This window comes from Girardinichthys multiradiatus, chromosome 15 (genome assembly GCF_021462225.1).
Source record: "Girardinichthys multiradiatus isolate DD_20200921_A chromosome 15, DD_fGirMul_XY1, whole genome shotgun sequence".
Lineage (NCBI taxonomy): Eukaryota > Metazoa > Chordata > Actinopteri > Cyprinodontiformes > Goodeidae > Girardinichthys > Girardinichthys multiradiatus.
Genome location: NC_061808.1, coordinates 32,387,303 through 32,398,509, shown reverse-complemented (window position 1 = coordinate 32,398,509; position 11,207 = coordinate 32,387,303). Strand labels below are relative to the sequence as shown.

The window sequence follows — 11,207 nt, the reverse complement described above, 5'->3', positions numbered from 1 at the left end:
GACCCTGCGCCAGAAGAGGGGAATGTCAGAATAAAGTAACTTGGGGTTCCAAAAGTTTTAGCACCCATGGGAAAAAGGGTAGCTCAGACCTCCAGTGAGGACTTAGTGACAATGCGAGAGAGACGTTGTACTTTGTTTATATAAATGGTGCATAGCTCCCTGAGACCACATTCTGAAAACCTCTCTGAAATTATGGTGTTGATTATTTTGTGAAATTTTACATCTCCACAGATTAGACCATTTTTGAAATTCTTTTTGGGTATTCTGAAACTATGAAATATTGACCTGTAATCAGACCTTCCTCAAACATCATGTCACCCTTTTGATATTCAGAATATTTAGCTGATGGTCACTGCTAGTATATAAGGTGAAGTCAGAAGTTCAATTATTTTGGTTTTGTTGGATGTTTTGATGAAGTTCATGTAGTTAAGCACTTAGGTTTGAGAATGGGACTTTGAATTGAAAATTAGCCAAGTGTTGTGAAGGCCCTGTTCTCACTTCTATAAGATTGAGACAAAGGATACAGGCAAATCTCAGTCCTTTTGAAGTGCTGTGTGGCAGGTCTCCTAATTTGGACATGGGGATATTGCCAAGATAATTTTCTTCCACATCTTTGTGTGAAGATAGGATGTTGTTTTACTGTCAAAACCTGTCCACTGTGTTTTCTCAAGTTTCACAGATGGTGAAGGCTGCATTACCAGAAACAGCCACTTCCACCCTCCAGTCCTTTATTCCTGGCGACTGGATTCTGCTCAGAGAATTTGTGGATAAGTAATTTTTAATGGTGTTTAATTAGCTATCACAATTAGTAAAATAAATAAAGGAAATATTATTTTCTAGATTTGAAAGTAGTAACCTTTCTGCCTTAACTTTAAAACACAACACAGAACAAATAATTAGCCTCAATGCTGAGAGGCTTGTTCACATTACCTGAGCAGACAGTCTGCTAGCACTTAGGTGAGTTTCCTCAACACAAATAAAAAGAAAACGTCATGAAATAAATAGTATTTAGATTATTTCTTCCTAAACAAATTTTCTCTGCCCAAACTCCACCTCCTACGTGAATTATGCTGTAGAAAAGAGGTGTGAAAAAAAAGAAGAGACGGGACGTCCAATGGGTGCTGTTCTTGGTAGCAAAGATGGCCCTGTCCAGCCACGAGTGGGCACGAAAAAATACAAATGCTGCTAGCCTCTCCTGTTAATACGTGGCATGTTCAGCAATGTTGGGCAATAATATATTTAAGTTTGGTTATTTAATATCAAGACAACTTGATCATACAATCGAGGCACGTGACAACGCCCGATATGGCGGAGCCGGGGTCCCACCCCGCAGCCGGGTCTGGGGTCGGGACTCGTCAAAGCCTGGTAGCTGGGTTGCTCCTTGCGGGACCAAGCTGGGCCAAGCCTGAATGCAAGATGTGAGGCCATCCCACAGTGGGCCCACCACCTACAGGGGGAACCATGAGGGACCAGTGCAAAGAGGATTTGGCAGCGGACAAAAGTGGAGACTTTGGCAGCCCAATCTCTGGAGGCTTAGGCTGGCTCTAGGGATGTGGAATGTCATCTCGCTGGGGAGGAAGGAGCCTGAGCTTGTGCAGGAGGTCGAGGGTGAGGGTGAGGAGTTCAGCCATCCAGGAGGAGCTCGGAGTAGAGCTGCTGCTCCTCCACATCGAGAGGAGCCAGTTGAGGTGGCTCGTGCATCTATACCGGATGCATCCTGGATGCCTTCCTCGGGAGGTGTTCCAGGCACGTTCCACCAGGAGGAGGCCCAGGACACAGCCCAGGACACGCTAGAGGGACTATGTCTCGGCTGGCCTGGGATCACCTTGGACTACCCCCGTAGGAGCTGGAGGAGGTGACTGGGGAGAAGTACGTCTGGGTGTCTCTACTGAGTCTGCTACCCCCGCAACCCGGTCCCGGATGAAGGGGAAGATGATGAGTACAAGTACGAGTATTTGATATTTAACCAAACAACTTTCAGTCCGTCAAGTACTGTCCTGGGAATACCATCCCAATATGGTGGTAGTATTAAAACAATTGATGCAATAGTGTTTGGAGCACTGGCATTCTCAAAACAGAAAATTCTGCACACATATGGAATACATTCATATCTTTCTTCAAAATATAAAAACTTATTAACAAAAACAATTCAACTCCAAGTTAAAATATTTCAGTCAATACTCTTTAACCAGAATAGTAAATTTTACATAAAACTACCAAGCAAGCCTGAAAGAATAAAGGAACTAATGAAGTATGTATAAATAAAGGAAAAAGGTGGATATGTTTAGGAACCAACGTTTATTTGAGGAATATGGAAATGTGGTCACATTAGCTTTAAAACATATCAAGGACAACTATTGGTTTGTGTTCAAACACGTCACAATGCAAAATCAGAATGGTGAGAAAAGCATTATTTTAATAAAATAATATTCAATGAATATTGTGAGTAGTGTATATCAAAAATAGCTGAACATGTCCAACTTCTTCTGGAGTATCTTAATCATGGTGCAGTTGGGATTATGAATCTGAGAATATTATTTAATATTGATATTTTAATATTTTATCAAATAATATTTCGGTCTGTTAAGGGTGGTCCTGTGAATACCAGCCCAGTAAGGCGATGGTATTAAGACAAAATACAAAGGTGTGAGACATATTTCAATCAACAAACTCTTTACTATGCTAAAACAATCCAACTAAACTACCAAGCAGAATTAAAGAATAACGAAGACTAAAGGGCTATGTACAATATAAACAAGTTGATTAAAGATGGTTGAAACCATGACCAAAAGGGTGATGCAACATTACCATGCAATGTTTATGTTTGAGAACCAAGGATTATCTTGAAGAATCTGGAAATGAAGTGAAGTTAGTCTTGGAACCAACTTAGGCAATAATCAGCAACCATTTAGACAACCATTCACAATGCAAGATCAGATAAAATATTATTTTAATAAAATAATGTTTTAAATAATGATCTGCTGAATAAAACCAACCTTCTGGATGACCATTTCTCAACTGTGTCTAATTAGCTGCCTTTATTTATTAAAATAATATTTAAAGAAATATTATTGAGGAAATGGTAAAACATTTAAGGACGTATTTTGGAAAAGAGCCAAATCTTTCTGGAGAAATGGGCTTAATGGCGTTTACTTAGTTATCAAATTTAGTAAAATGATGTTAGGGACACATTATTTACTGGATTGAAAACTAAACCTTTCTGGTTAACCTCATGAACTGTGGTGAGGAACGTTGTCCAAGGCGGAGAAGTTTGAAGAAACGTCCACAGTCTTTAAACAGTTAGCTACAGCTAACCTCCTTAGCTGTGGGGAGTGGTGGCTGTTCTGTCGGCTGGTCTGTGAAAAAAACTGTTAGCTTCTAGCTAACCTCCGTGGCTGTGGATGAAAGATGAAAGTTCTGTCCACCAACCACACTGCACGTTACCGTAACCACGGTGATGGGGTCTCTGCTGTCTTCCTTCCAGACTGGGAGGCCACTCCACTTGGCTTCATAGACACCGGGTCTCTGTAGGGAACTTCTTTGGGACAGTTTGCTTCTGCAGACCTCAGAGAGAAAATAAGCAATTCTTACACCTTAATTTTCCCATTCATGAATGAAAATACTGGATACACAGACAGTATTTCATTCGTACTTAACTTTGCATATGATCGATGATCATATGACATCCTTGGATCCAGTTGAAGAGTTTATGTCTGTTTGCCAGCAAAGCGACATCAGCGCACTTGTCGCCCCTATCCGGTCCCTCTCGAAGGCCGTGTGGAAGAGGGCAGATGTAGCAACAGCTGTGCTTTTATTTGGGCAGTGGCATCACAAGAAGTCCACAGTTATCCCGTTTCCTGGCTGTGCCGGAAGAAGGTCAATGCACTTTATTTTGAAAGGTTCCAGAAGAGTTTGTACCGAAGTTTTAATGTTGAAATCCATGGCTGGGTCCCAGCAGTGCTGATCTTCATTCCTTTCCAGCTTGGTTTTCGCCCTAATCATTCAACAGTCAGCTCTGTGTTTTATTATCAGAAAATTCAAAGCAATGCTGGATACGAAAAGTTATGTTGGGGCTATACTATGAGAATTAAAGAAAGCCTTCAACTCTGTAAATCATCAGGTTCTTTCGTCTAAGTTTATTCACTTTAATTTTTCTAGAAATTCTCTTTTTGACTTGTATCCATCATAAGAGGTAACAGTATGTAATAATAGATAGAGTGAAGTTTTCCTGCCTTCAATGTTCAGTAGCTCTCGCTCAAGGATCGGTCCTTGGACCAGGTTTATACTACCAAATTCTTGTGAGACTTTTTATATTCACTCATACTCATGTGTGGGGATGATGCTGCTATTTTTACATCAGTTGTGGAAGCATCATATATCATGTATCCTTACTTTAACTTTAGCAGAGGTTTAGTCCATGTCCGTCTGCATGATGTTTATGAAAATTGGTCAACACATAAGATGTTCCTAAATTTTTCTTACTGGAAAAGAGCTATCATTAGTCTCCAAATTTAAGAATCTTTGGCTAGTTATTGAAACACAAAAGTCATGTGAAAAAAAAGCAGCTAATGCAGTTAAATTTAACCTTCAGAATTTTTGTTATATCAAAAACAATTTGTCAGAAAAAGCTCAATAATTGTTGTCCCATATAGATTATTGTTGGTTAATTAAATGTGCATGTACAGTCCAACCCATGAAATTACAATATAAGAGAGCACTGAAGATCTTTGATAAAAAACCTCAATTGTGTCACCTTTGCAATACTCTTGATAAGCTTAACTTCTTAATTTTTAAAAATCTTATAGCCTTTTAAAAGTGTAAACACATTAAAAGGTTTTTGTGTCTTTCTTTAACCAGAATCACATATAGTATAGATATAGATAGTTTAATCAAAACAGAAAGGGTTCACCAGACCAACAACGTCTCCAGACATTTTTCATAGTGGTGGCCATTTGGGGGCGCTGAAAGTATTTGGGCCAAGACCAAATTTTTTGTGTAACAAATGGAAACAAACCTTCTTGTCAGGGTTTGTGAGTTCGCTGTGTATTTGTGTTTGCCTGCTATTTAGTCTGCTTGATCACTAGATGGTGTTGGAGTTCACAGGTGCAGAGGGGACAGGTGCTTCGCATTGACTAATTACCTGGAGGTGTATTAAGGCTGGAAGTTGCCAGCATTTCGATGCCCGAGTATTAGCTACCAGTGGTAACAAACTCTCTCCAAACTCTTGGTCTAGTTTTTTCTTTACTGCTTCTTCCAGTGCTCCGAGTAATTCAAGTGTGTTCTCCTCCTCAGGTTTTTTCCAGATCTGGCTGAGTTCAAGCTGGTTTTCAGACTCTTCTTAAAGAGCGTTCTCTGACTTCTGGATAAAGGATTCAAGTCTCCAGTTATCTCCTCCAGATCAAGTTCAAGCTGGCAGTTTCCTGGCTCTTCGACCATCCGGATCAAGTCATAAGCAACCCCTGTCCACCCTCCAACCAGCTTTCACGCAAGTACCTCCAACCTGTGTTCCACACCATCCAACCCACAGTCCTGGATCAAAGCTCCTAAGGATCTACTTTTGTGTGACTAACCCCTGGAAAGATCTACATCCACAGAACTGCTCCTGCGCTGCGCTCTCAGACCCCGCATCTCTCATCCCTCTGGCGGTTCACCTTCCTCCCCCAGTAAGTATAGTGACAAATTGGCTTTACAATAACCGTTTATTTCCTCTGGTCTTACCCTCTCTCCCATCATCTGTACTGTTGGTGATTTACCGGTCCAGGATCTCAGACCTACAGTACAGACCAAAAGTTTGGACAAACCTTCTCCTTCAAACAGTTTTCTTTATTTTCATGACTATGAATATTGTAGTTTCACACTGAATGCATCAAAACTATGAATTAACACATATGGAATTACAGGGGTTGGACAATGAAACTGAAACACCTGTCATTTTAGTGTGGGAGGTTTCATGGCTAAATTGGACCAGCCTGGTAGCCAGTCTTCATTGATTGCACATTGCACCAGTAAGAGTAGAGTGTGAAGGTTCAATTAGCAGAGTAAGAGCACAATTTTGCTCAAAATATTGAAATGCACACAACATTATGGGTGACATACCAGAGTTCAAAAGAGGACAAATTGTTTGTGCACGTCTTGCTGGCGCATCTGTGATGGTTTGGGCTGCCATATCATGGCATTCCCTTGGCCCAATACTTGTGCTAAATGGGCGCGTCACTGCCAAGGACTACCGAACCATTCTTGAGGACCATGTGCATCCAATGGTTCAAACATTGTATCCTGAAGGCGGTGCCGTGTATCCGGATGACAATGCACCAATACACACAGCAAGACTGGTGAAAGATTGGTTTGATGAACATGAAAGTGTTGTTGAACATCTCCCATGGCCTGCACAGTCACCAGATCTAAATATTATTGAGCCACTTTGGGGTGTTTTGGAGGAGCGAGTCAGGAAATGTTTTCCTCCACCAGTATCACGTAGTGACCTGGCCACTATCCTGCAAGAAGAATGGCTTAAAATCCCTCTGACCACTGTGCAGGACTTGTATATGTCATTCCCAAGACGAATTGATGCTGTATTGGCCACAAAAGGAGGCCCTACACCATACTAATAAATTATTGTGGTCTAAAACCAGGTGTTTCAGTTTCATTGTCCAACCCCTGTATATACTGAACAAAAAAGTGTGAAACAGCTGAAAATATGTCTTAAACTCTAGGTTCTTCAAAGTAGCCACCTTTTGCTTTGATTACTGCTCCGCACACTCTTGGCATTCTGTTGATGACTCTATTATATTTCTCGACCTGATAGTATGACTATGGAGAAGTACATTAATGAGTCCTTGGCATGAGGTATAATTCGCCACTCCATGTCCCTCTTTGTGGGTAAAAAAAAAAAAAATGGGTCGAGAAATGTGAGTTTCATCAATAATCTGTTACATTCCTGGGTTTCATTTCAGAGGGTGGACAGGTCTGCTCGGACCCTGAAAAGATTAAGGCTGTGCTCGACTGGCCAGTTCCAGATTCCCGTAAACAGTTACAGCGTTTATTGGGATTTGCCCATTTTTATCGGGGGTTTATCAGAGACTAGTCAGACAGCTGCCTTGACCTCCACCAACTCTTTTTTCCTGGACACCGTAAGTGAACAATGCATTTCAGACTTTGAAAAATACATTTTCTAGAACCCCCATCCTTACTCATCCAGATCCCTCCAAACAATTTGTATTGGAGGTCAATGTTTCTGACAACGGAGTGGGGGCAGTGTTGTCACAACAATCACAAACTGATTAGAAACTGCACCCCTGTGCTTTTTTTTCTCGCTGACTCAGTGATGCTGAAACTAACTATGTATGATATAGGTGACAAGGAACTCTTAGCCATCAAATTGGCTCTGGAGGAGTTGTCACTGGCTAGAGGGGGCTGAACACCCAGTCTTAATGTGGACGGACCACAAGAATTTAGCTACCTACAGTTAGCCAAACGGTTAAATCCTCGCCAGTCACGTTTTTCCTTGTTTTTCTCCCGTTTTAACCTGTCTATCTCTTACAGACCAGGCTCCTACAATGCTAAACCTGACGCCCTATCCAGAAAATTCTCCTCTGATGATTCTGAGAAAAAACCTGTACCCATTTTGCCTCCTAATTGGACTATTGGTTCACTTACAAGGGAAAAAGAGGATCTTGTCACCCAAGCTCAACGCGACGAGCCCAAACCTGGAACTCGGCCCCAGAACTGAACTTTGGTGCCTTCGACTGTCCGTTCATGCCTGATCCACTGGTTTCAGACAGCCAAGTTTTCGGCCCATTCCCGTTAGGAGAACTTTAACTTTGATCTCCAGACGATTTTGTTGGCCGTCTCTCCACCATGATGTAAGGAAGTATGTTCAAGCCTGCACTGTCTGCACTAAAAACAAGACCACTAATTAACCACCCCTAGATTGCTTCAATCCCTCAGCATCCCTAAATGGCCCTGGTCCCACATTGCTTTGGACTTTGTAACTGGGCTCCCAGCTTCGAAGGGCATGATCACCATCTTAACCATAGTTGACCGTTTTTCTAAAGCCTGCCATCTTGTTCCTCTGAAAAATCTACCATCCTCCCTCCAAACAGCACAACTACTCATTAAACACATTTTCAGACTACATGGTATTCCCCAGGATATACGCTCTGAACGCGGACCTCAGTTTATTTCTCAGGCGTGGAAACAGTTCTGTTTTGCTTTGGGGGCTAAGGTGTCACTAACTTCTGGTTACCAACCCTACAGACTGGTGTACGTATCTTTCCTGGATTGAATATTCTCACAATTCTCATGTCTCCTCAGCTACTGGTCTTTCTCCATTCGAAACCTCGATCGGCTACCAGTCACCTCTGTTCTCAGCTGACGAGAAAGACATTGCAGTAACCTCTGTCCATCATCACATCCATCACTGCAAGGGCATTTGGGAATCCACCATTCACGCCCTCCAACGCACAGCATCACAGAATAAGAGATTCGCAGATAAACGACACAGACCCGCACCTGAGTATCATCCCGGTCAGAGAGTTTGGCTTTCATCGAGACATTGCCCTCAAATCCATGTCCAAGAAGCTTTCTCCTCGCTTCATCAGGCCCTACGGAATTGAGTCTGTGATCAGCCCCATTGCTGTACGTCTGCGTCTGCCCTCAAGTCTCCGAGTTCATCCCACGTTTCACGTCTCAGATTAAGTCAGTCATCACCAGTTATTCTTCTCAATTCAAATTCAAAAATACTTTATTAATCTCAGCATTCTACGGACGTAAGGAAGGATGTGTGGTGTTGCTGTTGCTTGCCTTGGCTCTATCGTTTGTTGCTTGATTGGCCTGGATGGTGGTTGTTCCGTGTCTTGGAGGAGGTGAGGCCTCTTTGTGGTGTGGGCTGTGGCCTTTTTATGGCACCTTTTATGGCACTGTGGTAGGCAGGGTGGCACCAAAGGGTTGCCGGGTCTGTTTGGCTGCCTGGTGGCGGTTTCGGTGCGTTTGTCTATGGAGGGATGCAGGTGCCTCTATTACACTGGCTAAGGATTTGCATTCAGGTGGGGCTGCCTATTTGAGTCAGGTGTGGTTGTTGGCCACCTCGGTGTTGATGTGGGGCTTGTTTTGTTGTACTGCTGGCCTGGTTCTGGCTGGGATCTGGTGTTGGGCTGGGGGACACCGGGGATTGATCACTCAGTTGGTTCTGTGCCGTGGCTCCAGGGGTGTTTGGGCTTGTTGGTTGTGTGCCCTCTTTTTCCTGCTGTATTCTTGTTGTGCTGGGCCAGCGGGTTGACTCTTTTTGTTGGAGTGGGGCCACGCCCTTGGTCGCAGCTACTTCCTTTCAGCTGGTTCCTCTTCATTGGGGATCAGTAGCTTCTTTGGTCGGCGGACTGGGTGTCTGATCTTTGGCTTGTTGGATGTGCTGGTGCCTCGGCAAATTTTGGGGTGCCTATTTTAATCCCCGGGAGAGCATTTTGCACCCTAGTCCTTCCCTGTCCATCCCCGACACCTCCTTCCACACTCCACCACACTACCACCCATGTAAGGCCTTGGGTGCGGGTGCATCATTGGAATGCGGGGAAGGTTCTCTGCAGTCCCATGGCTGCTTGCCCCTGTTTCTGTGGATGATTGAAATATGTCTCACACCTTTGTATTTTGTCTTAATACCATCGCCTTACTGGGCTGGTATTCACAGGACAACCCTTAACAGACCAAAATATTATTTGATAAAATATTAAAATATTAATATTAAATAATATTCTCAGATTCATAATCCCAACAGCACCATGATTAAGATACTCGACTGCAGAATCATCCAAGTATGTCTGCAGATGACAAATAAGATAACACTTTTTAAGCATATATTAAAATTAAACATACTTTTCATTAAGGACACGTTTCTGTATAAAAATGATTTGCAAATCAAATTGCCTGTGTAAACTCAGCGAAACAGCGGGCACAAACTTTTTGTGTGTTTGCCTTCATAAATACACCATGAAAATGGATTGCAGGTGCTGTTTCTTGCATCTATATTTAGCACATTTGAAAGGCAGGTGCAAGCTGGCACACAAAAATGTTGTGCCATATGTTTTAACAAACAAAACCTCCAGGGACTAGAAAACCATCACGGAGCCAAATGGACATTGAAGAAAAAACAGATAAGAAAACTGTCCTGTGCGCTTCTTAGGCGCAAGATAGATCATTTAATTTCCTTTTCTCCCTCAAAGTTCCGTTACAGCTCTGTAAGAAACACATTAATGTTGAATTTTATTATTGGTCTACCGTGGTTTGCAGTCTTTGGATCAAACATATCATATCCCTCAATTCAAATAACTTGTTACAGAAGAAGTTTTTGCAGCTGTTATCCACTCCACAAGAAATGCTTTTAGATCGCGCGCAACATGCCCACTTATTGCACGTGCATTTTGTTTTTTTTGCACAAGCATTTAATGCTCCTTATTTGGAATCTATGAGGCCCTAAATATGTTTAAAGTTGTTTACACATCCAAGAATCCCAAGTAATGTCTCAGGATGCATTGTGGGTAGTGAGTGACATCAGTATGTACAATAAATAAATAACATTTTGTCAACATTTTGTTCCTTTTTAGAATTGTCAAGAGAGGATGTTCCACTCTCTTACACTTGCCCAGTTCATCTTATAGAAGTTCTAAATCTGATCTCTAACCAGTTAACTTTAGTGCAATAAATGAGAGAGTACAATGAAAACTAAATGTTGTCTCTGTTTTTCAGAATACTAATATTAACTTACATTGATGACATCTCAAATTGAATTTAGGAGTTTAACTTTCAAGAAACAATTTGAGGATATCAGCACCCGGGACAGAAGCAGCTTGAACCTTTGATGTAGTAAGTGATGTGGATCCACCAGGATCACTCTGGCTTTTTTTGATTGATCTCACCTAGTACAGTTTAGCCAAGTTACAGGGGTTGGACAATGAAACTGAAACACCTGTCATTTTAGTGTGGGAGGTTTCATGGCTAAATTGGACCAGCCTGGTAGCCAGTCTTCATTGATTGCACATTGCACCAGTAACAGCAGAGTGTGAAGGTTCAATTAGCAGGGTAAGAGCACAGTTTTGCTCAAAATATTGAAATGCACACAACATTATGGGTGACATACCAGAGTTCAAAAGAGGACAAATTGTTGGTGCACGTCTTGCTGGCGCATCTGTGACCAAGACAGCAAGTCTTTGTGATGTATC

The 11,207-nt window shown here is 42.2% G+C and overlaps 1 long non-coding RNA gene across 1 annotated transcript; it reads left to right on the top strand.

The window, feature by feature from the left end:
* Positions 1 to 5,294: 5,294 nt before the first annotated feature.
* Positions 5,295 to 9,113, top strand: LOC124882436. Its single transcript, XR_007041903.1, has 2 exons — positions 5,295 to 5,663; positions 7,543 to 9,113. It is a non-coding gene; the product is annotated as an uncharacterized LOC124882436 (long non-coding RNA).
* The last annotated feature ends 2,094 nt before the right edge of the window (positions 9,114 to 11,207 follow it).